The sequence below is a fragment of the Pseudorca crassidens genome, chromosome 14 (assembly GCF_039906515.1).
Source record: "Pseudorca crassidens isolate mPseCra1 chromosome 14, mPseCra1.hap1, whole genome shotgun sequence".
Lineage (NCBI taxonomy): Eukaryota > Metazoa > Chordata > Mammalia > Artiodactyla > Delphinidae > Pseudorca > Pseudorca crassidens.
Genome location: NC_090309.1, coordinates 34,135,331 through 34,158,093, shown reverse-complemented (window position 1 = coordinate 34,158,093; position 22,763 = coordinate 34,135,331). Strand labels below are relative to the sequence as shown.

Here is a 22,763-nt window from a genome sequence, read left to right as displayed (position 1 = left end):
ACCAGCCTATCAGCCTTCGCTTCACACACCCTCCTAAGGAAGACCCCTGTGGCATGAACCCTGAACCTTCTCTTCGATTGTTTGGGATAAACAGTAGAAAGCACTGAAAAATGGAATGAGCAGAGTCAGGGTAGAGTTTTTGTATTTAGGGGGAAAAATTAGAATTACTAGCTGGAGAGAAGGATTTGATTTAAAAGAGGATAAGTGAGAATGGAGGAGTTAGGAGCTACCTGGGCTGTATTTCAAGGAGTTTTTGATGGAAGTTGAGAGAACAAAAAGGATCATTTTCTTCTTTGAGAGACCTGCTGTCTCCATGGTGATCACAAAGTGTGGCAGAAATAGGAAAAAAAAATGTTTTCCAGTACATTAAGAATGATCTCCCCACTCTGGCATCTTCTAAGATGGGGGTCAACAAACTTCCTGGAAAGGGACAGATAGTAAATATTTTCAGCTTTTAGAACCACACAGTGTCAGTCACAGCAACTCAACTTTGCCACAAAAAGTGGACATAGATAAAACATAAACAAATATGGCTATGTCTCAATAAAACTTTATTTAAACAAACAAGCAAAAAACTATTTTAAAAAACCCCAGATTTGGCCTGGGAGCCACAGTTTGCCAACCCCTTCTCTTTGAGAGTAGTAACATTTAAACATCTTTCTATTATTTTCCCCTGATATACTGCTCTTTCTTTGACTCTATACTGTGCATAGACAGGGCCATGTGGTATGTTAGTTATATTCAGGTTACAGTAATAAACACAGCAAGTTCTTTCATTGGCAACTTCAGAGGCATTAGAGCTACAGAACAGAAACAGGACTATCAGAACATTGCATGATTTTGTTTGTTATTTTTGTATGTGATTTCCTACAATAATCAGGAGGGAAAACCTCATGAGGAGAGAGGGCTTATTTTCAGGAGCTGTCTTATTCATTACACCTGCTATAACAGAATACCATAGACCACGTGGCTTATAAACAACAGAAATATATTTCTTCTGGAGTCTGGGGAGTTCAAGGTCAAGGCACCAGCAGAATGGGTGTCTGGTGAGGGCAGCTTCTTGGTTCATAGACGATCACCTTTTTTCTGTGTCCTCACACGGTGGAGAGGACAAGGGAGCTCTCTGGGGTCTCTCATTTTTTTTTTAATGTGTGCATCTTCATTTATTTTTTTAATAAAGTATAGTTGATTTACAATGTTTCAGGTATACAGAAAAGTGATTCAGTTATAGATAGATGACAGATAGATGATAGATAGATAGATAGATGACAGATACATAAATAGAATATAGATATCTAGTTATCCCTCCTTGACCCCTTTTCCCTTTGGTAACCATAAATTTGTTTTCTTTGTCTGCAAGTCTGTTTCTGTTTTGTAAATAAGTTCATTTGTATCTTTTTTTAAAAATTCCACATACAAGTGATATCTTATGATATTTGTCTTTCTCTGACTTCCTTCACTTAGTAAGATAATCTCTAGGTCCATCCATGTTGCTGCAAATGGCATTATTTCATTCTTTTTTATGTCTGAGTAATAGTTTATTGTGTATATAAATAAATATATATATACACATATATACATCTGGGGTCTCTTTTTATAAGGGTATTAATCTCATTCATGAGGGCTCTGCTCTCATGACCTAATCACCTCCCAAAGTCCCAACCTCCAAATAACATGACATTAGGGATTAGTTTTCAGCATATGAATTCTGAGGGGACACAAACATTCAGTCTATAGCAAGAGCAAAAAGAAAGAGAGGAGCTGGAACACTGTGTCTCCTTAGTCTAACTTGCATGAAGAAGAACTTCAAGGGGCAGAAAAGGCGGTGACAGATAAAAAGAGGAAACTAAAGCGATCTAAAGAAGAAGAGCAAAGGATCTAAAGAAGAAAAGCAAAGGAGCAGGCTGGTCTGACTTAGCATGGAAAAGTCTATGTGGTTTCTTAAAAGAACATCATTCACTCAGTCAATATCTATAAATCACCTCCTATGTGCACAGTACCCAGGCAGTCATGGGAGAACAAGGCAACAGGATATGGATTCTGTCCTTTGAGAGGCTAGTCTGAGAGGGAGCAAGGGGAAGAGACTGTCGTGGGTAGGGGGGAAAAATTATTCATAGCTGGTGAGGAGTAAGGCTCTATAGAGAAGAAAGTCAATGTCGTTGCTGCTCCTTGACCAGGAAAAGGAGATCTGAATTGCCTGGCACTGCTCACTTTTGCATCGGCATATATTTCTTGAGCCACTGAACACACGAGAGTTAGGAACGAAAAGCCAGTCCTTGACCAAAGATAGCTTTGCAATTCAAGGGCAAGACCGGCCTGACCTTCCAGACAGCTCATGTGAGATGAGTTTGGATGGGTTGTTCCTACCCATTTACTCACAGGGACTCAAACATCTATGGTGGCAAGACACCATTATTTCCTCCAAGACAGATGTGCTAACTGGCTAAACAGAAGTTTGCCGTGCATGTTGCTAAGGATCCAGAGAGTTAGAAAAGTCTGCTTGACTAGCTGACATTTTCACTTTTCAGCTTACTTTTGGCATGCCTTAGAAACAGGCTGCGATGAGATGACTTCTACACAGGTCAAATCAAGTGTATTATTGGCCAAGGGACTTCCCAAGAAAGTGCTGTTCCCTATCTAAATAAGAGTATCCCCCCTTGTTAACCCTTCAAAGAAAGACACGGCCATGTCTGTGCCATTTTGGTTCAGCTTGGTGCCAGGCTCACAGAAGGACCTTTCTGTTTGTGATGAGTGACTACAGCAGAGGACACATGGGCTTTTTCTTCATTTATTTTCCCTCTATTAGGACGCTTTTCCTACACTGTGTGGTCATATTTTGTGCTGCCCAATGTAGACACTGCTGCTGCAGAAAATTCCCAAGGGTCAGAGAATCCTAGAGCTTCTAAAACCAAGGAATATATCTCAGGAGGCTTCTAACATGTGTCCACATAATACTTGTTTCATTTCAAACTTTTCACTTCATACTTGTGGCAGAGTTTAGTGAGATTAGAGAAGAGCAGAACAAAGAACAACTCTGCACTGGACTGACCTGCTGGGTCATGGCTGAGGCCCCATGCTTCCCGACACAGGCACAGATGCCCAGGCAGGGTCTGGCCCAACACTGTGATGTTGCTGTAAACTACGTCTCATTTCCTTCTCTTCCTGGATCCAGTCACCACAAAGACCTATCATTAAGGCAACTTTGTGTTGCCTTGCTTTCTGTGTCCTATCAGCATGGGGATGACGGCCATCTGTAGAACAGAGAAGTTAAGCAGTCGCAATTTCCAGTCGTACTTCCGATTTTAAGGGATGTAGGCTTTAACCTTGTCCTCCTGAAAATATTGGCCTTCACATCCAATTTTTCTTTTCCTCTGTTCTCTGCTTCCCAGTGAGTTCAAACCTCTTGGAGAGAAGAAATGACTTTCAGATCACTCAGCGGGTCAATGGTGGATAGACAACGAATTCATACCCATCATTATACTCCAAGACTCAAGAGCTATTGGGCCAGAACCACTTTTGGTCTCAGATTATGAGCTGCTTTTAATTTTTTATTGAAGTATAGTTGATTTACAATATCATGTTAGTTTCAGGTGTACAGCACAGTGATTCAGTTGTAGATAGATAGATATTCCTTTTCAGATTTTTTTTCCCTTATAGGCTATTACAAAATATTGAGTATAGTTCCCTGTGCTATACAGTAGGTCCTTATTGGTTATTTATTTTATATATAGTAGTGTATATATGTTAATGCCAACCTCCTAATTTATCCCTCCATCCCTTTTCCCCTTTGGTAACTATAAGTTTGTTTTCTAGCTTGTGAGTCTCTCTCTGTTTGGTAAATAAGTTTATTTGTATCTTTTTCTTTAGATTCCACATATAAGCGATATCATATGGTATTTGTCTTTCTCTGTTTGACTTACTTCACTTAGTGTGATAATCTCTAGGTCCATCCATGTTGCTGCAAAAAGCATTAATTCATTCTTTTTCTATGGCTGAGTAGTATTCCATTGTATGTATCTATACCACATCTTCTTTATCCATTCAGACTATTAACTCTTATTCCAGTATTTCTCATGCCCCTGACCAGAGCCTCTTTGAAAGAAACAGTGTGGAATTCAATTTTTATACTTTTTGGGTCTTGAGTAGAGAAGCATATGATATCAGCTTCCTCCTGTGTCATGGGTGTCAAGATCTGTTCACAGGAAGCCACAACCATTCAGGTATTTTTATGTTTCTTCCATCCTCCCAACCCGTTTCTCTCCCTCCCCATTTGTAACAGCTCCCCCTACACTTGGTTCAATTATTATTCTCCATTTCCTTGACTCCTCCACCAACCTCCTCAACTCTCTGATGATTTTGTCTACCTTCTCGGTAGGTTTTCTGATTAACCTTCATTCCTCCTCTTTTCTCCAAAGCCTGCTGTCTGGCTGGTAAGGTAATCTCTGTTTTCCATTCAAGGCTAGCTATCTAATGATTCTTCTCTGGCTTTCAGATTGGAATCCTGGGGTCATTTGTCTTTAATAGTAGGGGTAACATGGCGGACCCTTTGTCTGCTGGTGTCCGCAAGGCAAATTGCTTCTGATCCCACTTGGCCTCTCACCTTTCCCCTCTGGCAATGCTAAACTAGCATCTATAGAAATTAAGATTCCTCAGGAAATTAACTCTCCAGTTCATCTTCACCTTAGACAGCCACTATCTCCCTCTTTAACATATAACATTTATTCATAGAATTATTAAACCTTGAAAAGAAACCATTTAATCTATTCTGCTTGTTTCATAGTAGAGGGAACCAGAGTCCAGATGGTGTAGTGACTTGACCAAAGTCACACGGCCAAGACTATTTAGAGACATTCGAGACGAGAACCTGCTCTCCATCCTCTTCCTGCGTGGTCTTCTCACCCAATTGCCCCCCCCCCTTAGTCTTGCCAGTTCCTCTTCCAATAAAATCTCACATCTGGAATATTGACATACTAGTTTTACCCTTTCTAGGACCTTAACATAAAATCAACTAAACTGAATGATCAAATTTTTGATTCAGTAATTAGATAACAGAATAAACCTGACTTCTAGATCTTTCCCTGACATCTGAACACTTCTCACCCTTCCCCTCTTTGACCGACTTACCTTCATCTGAGGTAGTAAATGATGGTGTTTTTGACCAGCACTCTCCCAAGGGTGTTGTCATGAGATGGTTTAGTCAAGAAGGGCCCTGTATCAAACACGTTTGCAAATGCTCATGGCATGTCTGATCCCTGCCTTGGCAATTCGTACTGTGTGTCAAAGCCTCTGGGAATGCTGTAATCAGAAAATTTTCATGACATTGTTTAATTTAATATGTATCAAGCCTCTCTGGTTATGGAACTCTTCAGCTGACAATATACCTATTGAAATCTTGCAGTACACATTTTAGGGAAAAGGAGTTCTAGATTCCATATCTCTGTTTCTGTCTGGATCCCCTACTTTCTCGAACTCTTGGCATCCTTACACTGCCCTACAAAAACATTCCCATTCTGTGGACTATCCTTTTAAGTTCCTACCATGTTAAAGTATTAATAAGGGCTCTCTATGTGCAGGAAATCATTGAGCTTGGAATCTGAAATGGGTTGAATCCCAGCTGAACTGGCCACATGACTTTGAATGAACAGCTTTACTTTCTGTGAGCATTGATTTCTTCACCTGTAACCTCAACATCGTAATTTCTGTCTTGCTTATATCAGTATTGCTTTAAGGATCGGCAGAAATAATAGACGGGAAAACATGTCATTCACTCTAAAAGGTGGTATAGATGTTAAAAATTATTATGATGGTAATGACAACGATGCTAAACCTCTTTCCTGAAGTTACACATTTACATTAGTGTCAAAAGTTCCCAAAGAGGTTTAAAAACTGGTCATATTGGGTTTAATCTGTCAATTGAGTATAGGGAAATAACAGCTGAAGGATCAAAAGCAGAAATTTGCCAGTTGCAAAAGAGAAGGAGAAGGAAGGTGTAACCCTGGTGGGGAGAAAGGTTAGGGGGAATTTAAAATCATTCTCCGAGGAGGAGACAGAGCTTACATGATTTTCATAAGAGATTTCTCCTGACCTAGGGAAAGGGGTAAACAGTCAGCCAGGAGCTAGGTGCCTGGTGGAAACATACATGAAATTGCTGAAGAAGTGGAGGGCTTTGGCTCAAGCAGTAGAGACCCCCTCCTCAGTGACCTGAAGGAAGCCAGAAACCCTAGAAGAACGTGCAAGAAAGTCTTTTCTGAGACATCCCAGAGATTTATCCATTTTGCCCCAGAGGGAAGGAGGCAAATAGGGCTGGATGTCAGCAACGGCAGTTCAACAATTCAGAGCTGAACCAGAGAAATACTAGTTTCTCATAGATAGGTTTATATGAGTGCATCCTTCTCGTCTGCCAGGCCGGTGGCCAGAAAAACATCTGTTACACATTTTAATAGGGGTCTGTGGAACACATCACATGACGCTATAACCCAAAGGAATGATGTAAATGATAGGGAAATTTAGAGATCACAGCTGGCCAGAAACTAAATGTGACATTGGCCCTTTAAGGCTTTGTCCTTCTGACCACTCCAAGTTCCTAATCCTCCTGCCAAGTGGGCTGGAGGCCAAAATATTTCTTAACTTTGCATTTATTTCAGGGTGTTAATCTCATAGGCAACCAACTCCTATTTAATAAACTCAAACTCCTCAGGCCCTCCCCCTCAGGGATGCCTGTGTCTGCTCTCCCAAAGCCTTAGCATACATGCGCCTGCCCCTGTCTTTTCCTGCCTGCCGAGGGTGTTGACACAGCAGTGTCAGGGCATCGTGCAGCTGTCATCAGCCCCATGCCACAGATGGTACCTCAATTATGCATCCTTCCCACAGCGTCTGCCTTGGCCACAGGAGCCGTCTACCTGCCTCTGAGTCTCACTTGGGGCTCCAGAGGCCAGGAGGTGAGGCAGAAGAGCTGAACTCCAGATGGACTCAGGAACCTTTAGCTCTAAGACCAATCTCAGAAGGAGTGGGCTTCCCTTGCCCCATCCTCAGCCCTATTTTTAATCACTAACCAAGGAAGGTAATGAGAAAGTACTTGAATTACAAAGATTCCCATTTATTACTCTGGCCGCCCCTCCACAAAGCATCTCTTTTCCCCTTCGGCAAGAACAGATCACTATTGACACTTTTAGAAGGCCCTGGGCCCCTCTCAATTATTGGCCTAATCTCTGCCTGCTCTGAAAGCAGAATTCTTTCCTAACTAGATTTTTTAGAAAGTTAAGAGGCCATTCTTTGCTTTATTCATTGGAATGACTTCGTGAGCTAATGTATTCTCCTGTCAGTACATTTCATGGGTTCAGCAACATCTGCAGGATATGGAAAGAGCAGAAATAAACCAGATGTTTCCAAAAGGTAGCTCCACTAAGCCTTCTTAACATAATTATTGCAATAGCGCATCCACATTTTATGGTACCTCCTCTATCTTTATACGCTGCTAACTTTTCCTGTAGAACTCCAAACCCGTGGACCTGAGTTCCTTCTAAACAGATTTGTAATCTTAAAAAAAAAAAAAATTGACATATATCCTCCATTAAATCCAAATTTCCTTTATCAAATTTTAGAGGGGAAAAATAGATTAAGGAAATGCAGATATTTATCTCAGCCTTCAACATTTACACTCATTTGGTTAATTACCACTTAATTACACCGTCAAAGGGGAAAATTTTACCACAGACAGACCAGTGCCCACCCTTCAGGGCCTCACCTCTTTCAAGAGGCAGACCTCTGCTTGGAGCCAACTCCTTTCTCCACGAAACATTTGTAATGATTACTTGACAAGAAGTGCAGATACAAAATTGCGCAAAGGAGAGCCATCACTCACCAGAGGCTTTCTCTGAGTTCTCAAGCTAGAGCAACAGTGCCCCCCAAAGCAAGCAGCCAGCAACATCCTGTAAGCTGACACTGGGCTGCCCAAACTTCTATTTTCTGCTTCATAAGCCGAGGAGCTATTTTAAGAGTTGTTGGCCGAAAAGCAGGCTCTATTACAACCAGACGAGCATTCCAACCAAGCTGGGGAGCCTCGGCTGGAAACAGAGAATATTTCCACCTATTTTAACTCAGACGCCAGGAATTCTCTATGGAGGAGATAGGGTTGGGGAGCAGGAGACACAGTAGAAAATCGGAAAACTTCAGAAGTTTGCCAAACTCGAGGGAACAAAGTATAACTAGATTAATGCATAAATCTTATTAACCGAAATGCAGCTGAATAGAGTCATTTGTCATCAGAGTTTCTCCATCTTTTAACAAATGGCAATATTTTGGGGTCTCATAGTTCTCTGCCAAGTGGAAGACCTCATTAAAGCTGTTGGAAAATAACAGTATTTGAATTAGTTTAATTATGATATGATGAACTATCAACCCAATTTTTTAAAACAATATGCAAGTAGCCTTTTTAAGCCAGAGACTCTGTTTTCCAAAACAGGAAATGAAGCATAACGCCCTTAATTTCTTCATGAGGGCAAAATCCTAGATACCCCGATGCAGTGATACAATGAGCATGAAATGAAACCAACAATCCCCACCCCAGTGACTCCCTTTGTGCATTGACTAGAAGGTCTTTTGGCTCCAAGAATGGAAACTGCATTAAGCCGGAGCCTGACCCAAATTTTCTCTTTCAAGTTCTAAGCCCTGTTTTCTATTTTCCCTTCTATCTTGGAATAGGGTCACTCTATAAAAAATGAAATTTCACATTCCTGAAAGACAATGATGATGTCATATCAGCCTGCTTGGCTTTTATGCTGCTCTTTGGGGGTATTACAAGGGGAAAAAAAAAATAATAATGTGGTGTTGGGAAAAGGGAATGAAAGCCAGGAAGCCTGAAAATCGAAGTTTTAAAACCAAACTGTATAATCAACAACACAATCATAAACACCTACAAGAAACAACCCCTTCCACTCCCCTGCAAGAAGCCACAATGAGACCTCCCCCACTATACTCCGACCAAAACAGAATTAAAAGGACTGATAATACCAAGTGTTTGTAAGAATGGGAAGAATTAGAATTCTCATGTATTTTAAGTGGGAACGTAAATTGGTACAACCACTTTGGAAAACAGTTTGATGGTTATCTACTAAATATATAAATCCTAAGATGGAGCAATTCTACTCCCGGGTATATATCCAACCTAAATAAGCATATATGTCTACCAAAAGGCTTGTACAAGTAGGTTCATAGCAGCTTTATTCATAATCACCCCATCCCAAAAGTCCATCATTTGTAAGATAAATTGTGAGATATTCGTTCCATAGAATGTCACATAGAAATATTTTCCAGACCAAAAAAAAAAAGAGTGCACACTATGTGATTTCACTTATATTTTGTTCAAAAATAGGCAAAACTAGAAGTGATAGAAGTTATCATAATAGCGGTGGAGGTAATGGCTGGACAGGGCATGAGTGAGCCCTTGGGGTGTGTTGGGATTGTTCTGTATCTTACTATGGGTGTAGTTCCACAGGTATATACATATGTAAAAATTCATGCAGCTGGACAGTTAGTTACTATATATGAACTTTATTTATGGTATACCCCTCAAAATAAAAGCAAAAGGAAAAGCAAGACAAAGAAAAAAAAAGAAAGTAAAGAAAAAAACCCTCCCCGAGTCATCAGTTTCAAACATGTCTCACGTAATGTCACTTCCTACATCAAGCCTTCCTGAGCTTCCTGCTTCTGATGACAATGACTTGCAAACTCTTCACTTGCTTTACCAAGGTCATGCATGTTCTGGGACCAGCCTACCTCGACATCTCTCACCACTTTTGCCCTACTTCCTCTTTCTGACTCCCCTCCAGCCACACTGATATTTTTCTTCTCGAAAACACCAAGCTCTTTTCTGACCTAGGTCCTTGGCATTTACTCTTCATTCTGAGTGGAACATTCTTCTCCCAGAACCCATCCCCAAGACTGCCGCCAACTCACCATTCCAATCTCAACGCAAATGCCATCTCCTCTGCTTGACGGCCCTAGTAGCATTCTGCTCTCACCATCCCTCTCTACCCTACTGCCCTACTTAACCTCTTCAGTTTTATATATTGCACTGATTCTCTAAAACTATTCTGTTTGCTTACTTTGTTTATTTCTCTGTCCTCCACAAAAATGCATGCTCTTTGAGACAGTGGTCAAGGTCACTCTCTTAAGGTCACTGCTATATCTCCAAGTGTCTAGGATGGAGCCTGGTATCCAGCGGACGCTCAATGACTATTTACTTAGTGATGCAGAAATGACTCAATAAATGTATAAATCACTGCCCTCGAGAGTTAATGGGCGTGGTAAAATTAATAAGGAGTAGTAGGACTCAGTCAAAAGAGCACTGGATCAAAAGTTTGCAAACTGAGAAGTCTGCAGTAGATGATCACCTGCTTTAACATCTTTACTATTCATCTATATTTAGTTGGGAGACTGGATAGATAGACATGAGAAGGACATAAACAACCCAGAACAGCAAAAAGCCCAAATAGAGACCTCAGAGAGAAAGCCATCAGGTCAGGCTGGTGTGGTCAGGGGGCCCTGCAAAAGCTGTGAGATTTTCACTGGGCCTGGAAAGCTGTTTGGAAGCAATGGAAGTAGATTGAGGGGAACAGAAGGTCCTAAATAGTAAACTTGGGTCAGCAAATATGCAGAGGTGAAAAAACCCAAGGCATCACCAAGGGCTGGAGCAGATGAATATCACTCAAGAAGAGGGTTGGTATTGAAGAGTGGGTCCCCACCAGTGTCCAAATTTCTTCCTCCTCATTTTTGAACACACCAGCTCTTAGAAGAGGGATTAGCAATTATCAGTGAACCAACCATCTCCCAAAGAGAAGCAGCTTGACTTATATAATGGGTTAGATGAACACTGACCTCCCTTGAAACTGCAGCCTGAAAAGTGATATGAATCAATATCAGAAATTTGCTTTATTGCCTCTGGAAAGATAGAAATTTAAATGTATTCCCTGTGTGGAAGTGAGAGGTTTGTATACAGAACCACCAACCTGTGGAAATACATTCTTTTATTCATTTGCCGTAATATTTTGGCTGTACTATAGAGCTAATATTATTGTTTATTTTTGAGAGTTAAAATGCTATCTCATTACCTTCAACTGCTATCATCAAGCCAGTCATAAAGTTTTTAAAAATATAATTAATTCTCAAACTATAAACTTTCCAAATAAATACTTTGATAGAGTAGGAATCATTTGATTAAACTGAGCATGTTGTCTAGGAATTGTGAAGTGTGTGTGTGTGTGTGTGTGTGTACAAAGCCAGAATATGATGAATAACACACTTGCCCAATAATTTATAGGTTAAAAAAAAGTATTTAGAACCTAAATAAGTTCAAACTACTGGAAGTGGGATGCAAGCAGAGATGAAAAGGAAGATCATTGATGCCAACTATTCCTTGTTTGAAAAGAGTTTGGAGTTTGATCTGGAAAAAAGAAAGAAAGAAGACTTGATTCTAGTGTTATTTTTTCAGAACTGATTAATTTCTTCTTACTGCACAGCTGGAAACACATGGAAATAAGTAAGGGTTTCACTGCAGAAGGCTCAGTTGGAAGTAATTTGCCATTGAGCTAGTAAATTGGGAATTTCAGACTTCCATTCCTCAAGTTGGGGCCCAAGATTGGCAATGGCCACCTTTTGGTTACAGAACCAAACCAAAGAATTCCAGTGGATCATTTCTCTGAGGATTCTCTCCTTGACTCCATAAGACTGGCAAAGTTGAGGCTGCTTTCCATAGGACCAATCTATTGGGTTAATCTTTGGTGCCTCTGGAGTCTGGTAGAGATTTCAGAATACTCTCAATGGGTAGGGCTACTGCCATTTACATCTATACATCCTGATAATGCTCAAGGAAGTTGCAACTATCACAGCTCACAGGTGACCACCACAGTACTAGGAAAAACACTAGTATATTCTTATTTAAAGAAGAAGCTCAAGGAAAGAGAAGGGGTAAAGAAATTACTTTTCATTTATATGAAGAGGTAGAAAAACCTCAAACAAACCTCATAAATCCCAGATCCACTACTTACTCGATTCTCCCTTTCAAATTCTGCTTTCACCATTTGTCTCAGGCTGTGCCTACATGCTTAGCAATGAAACACTGCTATTCCTAACTTTTACTTAAAGTGATTGTTATGTGCATGTAATGTATGACATCAATTCTCCAATCTTAATCAATAGCTCTGCGATGATGATAAATTGATCTATCTGAAGGTTGCCATTTAAAGGTTTTGCACTACCATTCAATCATGCTGAGCTGTCCAACTCCAGAACTACAGCTACCTATTCAAAGCCAGTTCTCTTTCAGGGTTTTTTGTTTTACTATTAAGCCATCATAGTGTAGCTATCGTTCCCTGAAAACTCTGTGTAAATTCCCAACTCCAGGTCTTTGCTCAGGTCACTGACCCTCACACAATGCTCTCTCCTTCCCTGTGAAAGCAATCTCCTCTGAGTCTGCATTCTTTGATCCATCCTCTTTCTCTTCCATTGGATTTGTTGGTGTCATTTAGGTCCTAGCATATGTTTCTTTTATTGTCAGTTATCTTTGTCCTTAATGGCAGAGACTATGGTTTTATGCTTTTTGATATTTTCATGACTGATGAGATACACCATTCATAACAGGTGTTCAACATATTAATGGCAGCACTGAAAACAAACAAAAAAAATTTGGGACTCAGACAGATCTGGGTCATATCCCAGATCCACTACTTACTAGATTCTCCCTTTCCCTGGCCTCCATATTCAATCATCAAGCCTTTCTCTTCTTCCAAAATGTATATCTAATCTAATTACTTCTCTTGTTACTGCCATTGTCTCTATTCATACCACCATCACCTCTTCCCTCAACCACAGAAATAGGCTCGTGACTAGCCTCCTTGTTTCTATTCTTGCCCCTTACCTTCCATTCTTCATACTATAACAAAATTGCCTTGTTGTTTAAAGGAAACCATACATCCTACTCCCTCGCTGAAACTCTTCAACGTTTTCCCACTGTGCTTAGAATCAAGCCCAAATCCCTGACCTTGACCACGGCTTCAGGACCCTGCGTGATCTGACCTCTGCCCCAGCATCATCTCACACCTCTCTATCCCTCTCTCACTATATTTCAGTCACACTAGCCCTTGGACAGTTTCAAGAAATGGCTGAGTTCTTACCCACCTTCAGGGCCTTTGCCTGGAAGTTAACTCAACCTGGAATCCTCTTCCTTGATTCTCAACTGGCTGGCTTCTCATCTCCCCGATCTCAGGACAAATGTCCCCTTGTCATTTCAAAACCTTCTTGATCACTCTAACTCATTCCTTATACCTTGTTATCCTCTATTATAGCATCCTACTTATTTCCTGTATGGCACCTGCAACGGTCTATAATTCTCCTGTTTATTTGTGTACTTGTCTGTTAACTGCCAACTCACTGAAATGTACAATCCATGAAATCAGGGATCTTTTCTGTTATCCACAGTATCTGTAACCACTAGAATAGTGCCTAATACATAAAAGATGCTAAATAAACAGTTTTTCACCCTTATAAACAGTAAATGTTAATTTATGAATGGATTCACAATGCATATACTTCCATTTCTCCTCTCCTGGCCTTTGTCATATGTTTTACTGGTATGTATGTTATACCGTATACGGCGTTATACTGTATTATTATTTTTAAAACAGTCCATTGTCTTTTAAAGAGATTTAGCTAATAAGAAAAAAGAACCTTACATATTTACCTGTGTAGCTAATGTTTTTCATTATCTTGTATAGATCTATATTCCTGCCTGGTATCATCTCTCTGCTTAAATGATTTTCTTTAACATTTCTTATAATACAGTTCTCCTGATGATGCATTTTTCCAGTTTTTGTATTTCTGAAAAAGTCTTTATTTTATCTTCATTTTGAAAGCTATTGTCACTGGTTATGCAATTTTTGCTTTTGTTATTTTACAATTTTAAAGACATTGCTCCACTGTCTTCTCTCTTCCATTGTGTCTAATGAGAAATAAGCCATCATCTTGATCTTTGTTCCTCTGTGTGTCTTTTTTTCTGTTTTTAAGATCTTATCTATTGGTAGCTTTGAGTAATTTGATTACAATATGTTTGGTGTGGTTTTCTTTATGTTTCTTATGATTGGAGTTCATTTAATTTCTTGGATCTGTGGATTCACAGCATTCATCAAATTTGGAAACATTTTAGCCATTATTTCTTCAAGGTTTTTTTTTTTTTTGGCTGCATTGGGTCTTCATTGCTGCACGCGGGCTTCCTCTAGTTGCGGCGAGCGGGGGCTACTCTTGGTTGCGGTGCGCGTGCTTCTCATTGCGGTGGCTTCTCTTGCTGTGGAGCATGGGCTCTAGGCACGTGGGCTCAGTAGTTGTGGTTCGAGGGCTCTGGAGCGCAGGCTCAGTAGTTGTGCTGCACAGGCTTAGTTGCTCCGCAGCGTGGGGGATCTTCTCAGACAAGTGCTTGAACCCGTGTCCCCTGAATTGGCAGGTGGATTCTTAACCACTGCTCCACCAGGGAAGTCCCACTTCAAGTATTTTTATGTCTCATTCCTCTTCCCTTTCAAGACCTCCAATAATATGCATGCTAGGCTGATTGCAGTTGTCCCAGAGTTCACTGATGCTCTTTTCATTTTTTCTTGAGCTTTATTTCTCTGTGTTTCCTTTGGGATAGTTTCTATTGCTATGTCTTCAAGTTCACTAATTTTTTCTTTTGTAATATCTAATGTGCTGTTAATCCCATCAAATGTGTTTTTATCTCAGGCATTATATTGTAGTTTTCATCTTTAAAAGTTTGATTTAGGGTTTTTTTTTTTTACATCTTCCATGTCTCCAGTTAACTTGTTCAATCTTTTTTCTAGCTTCTTGAACATATGAAATATAGTTATAATAACTGTCTTTAATGTCCTGTCTGCTAATTCTACTACTATTGTCAGCTCTAGGTTGATTTTGATTAATTGATTTTCAACCCAGATCGGTTATATATTCCTGTTTCTTTGCATGCCTGGTAATTTTTAATTGGATGCTAAGCATTGTGAATTTTATTTTGTTGGATGTTGGATATTCTTGAATTCCCATAAATATTTTTGAACTTTGTCCTGAGATATTAATTTATTTGGAAAATTTGGTCTATGGTTGACTTGCTTTTCAGCTTTGCTAGGTAGCCTTAGGTCTAGGGCTATTTGTTTCTCATTACTCTAGCAAAAACCTTCTAAAATTCTACCCAATGACCAAAGAATTGTGAAGTTTTCCAATTTGACTGGTGGAAACAATCACTATTCTTTACCTTGTATGAATGTCAGGTCCTGTTCTCTCTAATACTTCTGAGTGATTCTTTCTTCTTCCAGGGTAATTTCTTCATTCACATGTCCTGATTAGTACTCAATTGAATATTCATTCAGGGAGTCCTCTCTCCTTGAGCCACAGCCTGTAAACTTTCTCAAGACTATAAGCTGTAGCAATTGTAGGGCTCAATTAAGTTTTTCTCATCTCTCAGGGATCTCTGTCCTTTGATACCTGATGTCCAATGTGTTGATTTTTAATTATTTCAGAGGGAGACCATATCCAGTCTATGTTACTCTATCTTGACTGGAAACGGAAGTCCCAGAGTACATGTGAACATTGCCTAATCCTCTCCCTCATAGAGATACTCTCTGGGGAACAGGTCTAAAGTATGATAAAATGGTAACAACAAGTAAAGCATGAAAAAAAATCAGAGAAAGAAGAAAGTACAGTGAAATGCCACACCACAGTTATGCTGGAGTTGGATAGTAGAGAAAAGAGAAGGAAATCGCCTTTACTGATTACTACCTTATTTGGAGTATATGAAACAGGCCATGCTATATGAAATTCTCTTCTCTTTTGGTGGGGAGGAAAAAAACCAAGGTAGAGTTAGTAAGGAAAAAGAAAGCCATTCTTCCAACCCATCCCTCCCTCTCACACCACACACACACACACACACACACACACACACACACACACACACACAGCCTCTTATCTCATTAAGCGATGTGACCCTCCTCACAAAGGAGGGTCATCAGCAAATACAGTGGCTTGTGAACACATCACGGGATGTGCTCATTATACCACAAAGACAGAGTAGGGACCAAGCAATCACAGGGCAACATAGAAAATTGTTTTATAAGCCGACTTTTACAAATTGATTTCAAAACTGGGGAGCAATTACCATTAAGCAAAATAATTTGCTGCCCCGAAGAGGGTAGGGCAAGGCAGTAGGTCCAAAGATAACCTAAACCATCATTAGAGAAATCCAGTTATTTAGTCAATTTTACTTATTTACAGGACTAAAGATTAATGAGTTCAGATACTCACTCAGACAGTAATTAGGTTTCAAAAACATACTATAACACAATCAATCATGGCTCTTGAACATAATGGCATTAGGGCAGAGCCCTCTTTCAGCTCCAGTTATTAGCAAGTGATTGGTGAACACTGGGTGAAGCTGAGAGGTTACCCCAGGGCCCTGCAATAAAATGAAAGAAGACCCTTAAATAAGAAGAAAGTATATCTTTGATCCTTTGTCCTTCGCTTGGATATTCTGAAATATTGTGCTCAGGATGTGAGGTTTCATAACAGAACTTCAAGGATTGGTGGCATTTAAAAATACAGTTGGTGTTTCACTTGAAATATATCTTTACTTGATAATCTAGCTATTTACAGTCTTTTGAATCTAATCTTTAGGGGTATTAACATTTTCAGATTTTTTAAAAATTTACTTTCTCATGACTTTATGAGTAAAGATAACTCGAGAGTTTTATAAATATACTGGGACCTCATGGCACCAAAGAAAAAGCCAAAAAGATAAAAAAACAAAGAGCTTTAAATGAGGGAGAATTTTTTATTGTCTGCTTCTACTTAGCAAAGAACAGCTTTGCCTTTCATGAGACAGAGAAATTAGATAAAGGTACAAGTCCTACACTCATGGAATCTAGGATGGAGAATAGACAGGAGAGAAAAGAAAGAGCAGTAATCATTTGGAATAATTTTAGATTTACGGAGAAGTTGCAAAGATAATAGAGAGTTCCTATATACCTTTCACCTAGCTTCTCCCAGTGTTAACATCTTACATGACCATGATATACTTGCCAAAACTAAGAAATCAACATTCGTACATTACTATTAACTAAACTCCACACTTCATTTGGATTTCACCAGTTTCTCCAATACTGTCCTTTTTTCCATTCCAGAATTCAATCCAGGATACCATTGTGTATTTAGTCACACCTCCACAATCTTCTGGCTGGTGACACCCACTCAGTCTTTCCTTGTTTCCCATGACCTTGACCATTTTGAGGAATATGTATGTTGCAGAACATTCCTCAGTTTGTCTCATGTTTTCTCATGACCAGACTGGGGTTGTGGATTTTTGGAAAGAATACCACAGAGTTCAAGTACCCTTCTCATTGCATCATATAAGAGGCTCTGCGGACATCAACATGATTTATTACTGCTGATATACACCTTGCTCACTCTGTGAAGATGGGATCTGCCAGGTTTCTCCTCTGTAAAGTTACTATTTTTTCCTTCCCATACTCTATTCTTTGGAAGCATGTCATTACATCCAACACCCACTTGAGAAGGAGGGGAATTAAGCTTTATCTCCTAGAGAGCGGGTATCTACTTACAGTATTTGGATTTCTTCTTTACGGAAGATTTGTGCATTCTCTCCCACTTATTTATTTATTCAATCTCTTTCCTCACTTATTTTAAATAAACATGTCCTCCTAGCTGCTTCTCTCTATATATTGGATTTTATGTCAAAGTATAACAAGCACATTAGTTCATGCTGTATTGCAAAGACTCACCAGAGCTCTTTGGAAGACACATGCTTGTCCTTCAAGAAGCCACTGTGCAGTTTATTAAATTTGTAATTTTATTCTTCAAATGCTTTTCTTGATTTTTTGAATGTAACGTTTATTTTTCTGTGGTTGTTTGTGCAGACTCCATGCATTTCCTTTTAGAATGTTAGGTCTATCTCTGAGGCAGTTAATTTTTTACACAGGTTATGGAATTAATCTAAGACTGTGTAAACTTCTGCTATGTCTCCACAAGTTTCTAAGAACAGCTGAAAAAGAAAAAATATAACATTAGGATCATTCAATTCAGCAGTTGTTTTGTTTCCATAACAGCAAACAAAGGATTTGACTGACTTTCTCTAAAATAATCGTGTTTCTCTGTTTCAGTTTGGATCTACAATTCTTTTTACCTTGTGAATGCCCTCCGAAAAAAAATGAAGAACTGACTTCTTTTCCTTTACATAGCTTCCTCTCCACTTAACTCTTCCCCAAGGGGAAAAAATTCCTTTAAACCTTTAAATTTAGTCCTGAAATAGACAACCTCAGAAGAGCATAGGGATTTGCATTTTATGTTTGGTTTATCTGAGTCCCAATCAATTGGTTTCCTGAGTGAGCCACACCAAATTCCTTGTGTCCTATGCCAGGCTCCTGTGAGTTACAAATCCAACCCTGGTTTCTTACCAGCTTTTCCAGGGGAGAGCAACATGAGACCCATGGGTCTTCCTGCATTCCAGCTCCAAGAAAAAGTTCTGTCAACAAGGCACTGATTTCAAATATGGGTAAAGGCACCCCCTTGGTGTGTCATCCTGCAGGAATATTACCAATGCTAACATGTGCTGTAAGCCAGCCTTTCCCTCATTCTGTCAACAATAAGAGCTTAAAGGAGGAACAGGAAAGGGTGCCTCCCTGTAGGATGCCCATCCAGTCCTTGGCCCCCAACTAGATCCGCTGAATATAAAGAGGATGCAGACCCCTTTATTCTCATCCCTGCCCACTGATGCTCCTCCTGTCAAGAACCCCTTCCCTCTTCCCTTCTCAACCTCATTCATCTTTCAAGGCCCAAAATACTGGATCTCCTTTCAAAGTTTTCCATAGCTCATGGATTTCTATTCTTCAGAAGTTCTGAAGTGTTCAAACATATGCCCTTTTTATGATATACTATCTTGCCTTTGCTCTTTCAAATGTGTTTCTTTTCAATCCAATCCAGCTTGTAAGCAATTTGAGGCTTAGGAAAAAAAAAAAAACAACTCTTCATGTTTTATCAGTTCTTTCTGCTAGAATGTAAACACCATGAAGAATCTTAAGATGTGTTTACTGCTGCGTTGGTTGCACTTTCCAAAGGACCTAGAAGATAATACGAGCTCCATAAATATTTTTGCAGGAGAAAAAAAAAAAAAAGAAAGAATCTTCACAGTGCCTAGTGTATCTCCTGGACCCTATAGCCTATTGATTGTCTGATTATCTCATGCCTATTCTCAAGAGGCTTAAGATCTAGAGTAGCAATAAGAGGACCATCTCATACATTTCCGGTAACCAGTAACTGAAAATATTTTATTTTATGTTTATAGAGCCATTGAAAGCCCTCTCTCTCTCAAAATGCTTTCTTTTTTTTTTTTAACATCTTTATCGGGGTATAATTGCTTTACAACGGTGTGTTAGTTTCTGCTTTATAACAAAGTGAATCAGATATACATATACATATGTTCCCATATCTCTTCCCTCTTGCGTCTCCCTCCCTCCCACCCTCCCTATCCCACCCCTCCAGGCGGTCACAAAGCACTGAGCTGATCTCCCTGTGCTGTGAGGCTGCTTCCCACTAGCTATCTACCTTACGTTTGGTAGTGTATATATGTCCATGCCTCTCTCTCTCGCTTTGTCACAGCTCACCCTTCCCCCTCCCCATATCCTCAAGTCTGTTCTCTAGTAGGCCTGTGTCTTTATTCCTGTCTCAAAATGCTTTTCTATCTCATTCTCTGAGCAGTGCTGTGGTATAGGTTTAGTGGCTGATTTCTTAGCATTCTATCCTGGGAGAATAAATTGAACCGCCCTCAATATTTTTGGTCCATTGGCACTGACAACACCAAGCATTAGCCACAAAAGGGCTGGTTGAATAAGGAAAGTTAATTTCTGTATCTTTTCTTTTTTATTCTCGAAATGTGAAATCATAACAACAACAAAATCAGGAGTCTTCCTCAAGTGAATTTTTGGTTTAAAACACAAACATTTTCTCTACATAAATTTTGTGTCTCTTACCACACACCTTGACTTGTTACCTGTCGGTAAGCAAGTTTTTGTTGAGCACACTTTGTTTGCTGGGTTTTTTTGTTGGAGCCTTGTTCAAGCCTTCACATCTCCAGATGGTCCAAGCATGGTCATTTTGTGAGCATTCAAAATTCTTCATATATTTAAATACGTTTATATATTTATACTTTTAACGTGACAAAATGATTTTAAAGTGTAATGAAACTTCAAAGATATGTATTATATATTGCTACAGATACACATGGTTTCTTCTCAAAATGTGTTTCCCTCAGTTAAAAAATGATTACAAAATCTCTCACTCAACCCTTCTACGCAAGTGGAATTTCTGTGGATAAAGAAAACCAAAAAAATTTTTTAATAGTTTATATAAGATTTGTTCTGGTTAAAAGTTACATTAAAATTTAGACTCTCAAAGGTAATTTGGTGACAGTTAATTAACCTGTTAGGGTTTTGGCTGCGTGTTTGTGCATATATATTTATAAAAATATATACCCATAAATGCTTTACTGCATTTCCTTATTCAAGATTGTGGTTTATCACTTGACTTTCTTGTTTGTCCTTTCTCATTTCTATTTTTAGCTTTCCTTTTTATCCCCCTTACCTCTCTTGTTCCCTTATCCCCCAACCTTACCCCACTCCTATATTCCTGGGATCTAGGACTTGTACCTTTACTGATTTACCTAAACCTCCACTTTAAATACGTGTGTATTACATGGGGAGGATCTCCCAACCCTGTCCCATCACCACAAACTTATCAGAACAGCCAGCTGAATCTGGGAAGACCAGAGTCAGAGTATGAATATTTCAATGGATAATAGTGGTCAGGTCACCAGGATCAACCTCCTTCCAAAGTTAAGAGGACCAGCTGGCAGGCATGACAGGGGCAGAGGTACAGATCCCTGAACGGAGGCAGAAACTTAACTACGAATCTTCCATGCTCTCATGGTTCTATCTGGGTAGTCCCTGATTCAAAATTCCTCCCTGCTCCCCTTTCCATGCACAAAAAACTCAGATTCCATGGCCAACTATGTTTCCCTTTGTGAAAAAGATTAACCCCTCCACCACCCCGGTGGATGCAAAGCCCGTTGACAAAGACAAATGAGTCGGGTGAGAATCCCAGCGTTTGGCTTTCTCTCTGCTGAGGCCACTGGAAAGCCTTTCCAGACACAGCACTGACCCTTGGGCTGAAACTTATGGTCAGTCCTTCAGGTCATCTATTTGGTGACAACTAAGCCTGGGGCGGGGGGTAGGGGGAGCAGACGAAGGAGTGTGAGGAGGCGAAGGCCGAACTTTCATCTTCAAGGCGTAAGAGATGAACTTCAGGCTGCCAAATCCAAATCCACAACCTAACTGAGGCTGTGTCCTGGTTTGAGCTATTACTCAATGTTCTATGCTTTCATATTTTAAGAAAAGTTTATTATGACAAGTCAATGACAGCACTTTTAGTAAGTCAATAAATCACAGAAGTATCATATCACAGAGATGACAGCTATGTAAAGCATCGCAGGGAACCTGATATTATTTCAACAAAATAGCAACTAAAGCCTCTTGGCACTTACTGTAATTTGAAGTCAAGGTTTAAAAATATATTATTATTAATATTACTGAATGGGAGATTTTCTTGGATGGGGTACTGAGAAACAAAACAACTCATCGCAAAGTTTTGTGTGAGAGGGAATAAATTATTAAGTGGGGAAGGTTTCCAAAATGCTGCTTCTCATATTGATGTCCTGGTTATATTTTATAATTTGCTAATATTGGGGTGGGGGAGGGGAGAAACCCAAACCAGATGAAAAACAGGATAAAAAGATTGTCGAGAGCTTTCCTTCATGGCCTCTTTCCAAGCATATGGAAAAAAGAGATGTTAATTTTTTAATAAGGTTTGGATCACGGCAGAGTAGAGACTGGGGGCTGACCCAACCCTGTTTTGTTACTTTCAGAGTGGAAACTTCGAAGCAGCTGTCAGAGCTGGGGTGACAGATGTTAGCATGAAGGGTGCAAAGGCAACAACTTACTTCTCCTTCCAAACTGTGAACATTATCCTGTGCCAACATTTTTTCTGTTCTTTGAGAGGAGAGGGCAGTGGAATGGCAGGATTAAGAAAAAATAATAAACCCTGATATTTGGATAGGACTTTCCCATTTCCAAAATTCTTTCATGTATTTTATTTCATTAGTTCCTCAAATCAACTCTCTATAGGAAGCAGTTTGGGTTCGGCCCTAACTCTTTTCACAGAAGGCATAGGGAAATTAAGTAACTTTCCCCAAACTACACAACTGCCCATGGAAAAGGGACAATGCCCAGTCTCCCCAACATCAATTCACCGCTTTTCCCACTGTGCATGTTTATCTTATTTTCCATCTGGTTTGTGTTTCTCTCCCTCCCTTACCCCGATATTAGTAAACAATGAACCATAACCAGAACATCAATAAGAGAAGCCGCATTTGCAACCCCTTCCCTACTTAATACTTCATTCCCTCTTACATTCAACTTTATGACAAGTTGTTTGTTTCCAAGCCTATGCTAGTCTCAGGTCACTATTCCTTTTAACCTCTGTTAACCTGGTAACACTGGGATTCAGTGATGCGGTGGCCATGGTGCCATGAATGCCTAGAGGGAGGGGTGGCCCCTCACATTCCTCCCCAATCCCGGCCTCAGGGTTGGCTCTTTCGCTCCAGTTTTGAC

General features: G+C 39.8%; 1 long non-coding RNA gene across 1 annotated transcript; it reads right to left on the bottom strand.

Annotated features, from left to right (window-relative positions):
• Positions 1 to 331: 331 nt before the first annotated feature.
• On the bottom strand, positions 332 to 18,030 carry LOC137205640 (uncharacterized). The gene is made up of 4 exons (XR_010934229.1): positions 17,826 to 18,030; positions 5,125 to 5,295; positions 3,050 to 3,251; positions 332 to 420 (listed from the first exon to the last, which is right to left on the bottom strand). It is a non-coding gene; the product is annotated as an uncharacterized lncRNA (long non-coding RNA).
• Positions 18,031 to 22,763: the final 4,733 nt, after the last annotated feature.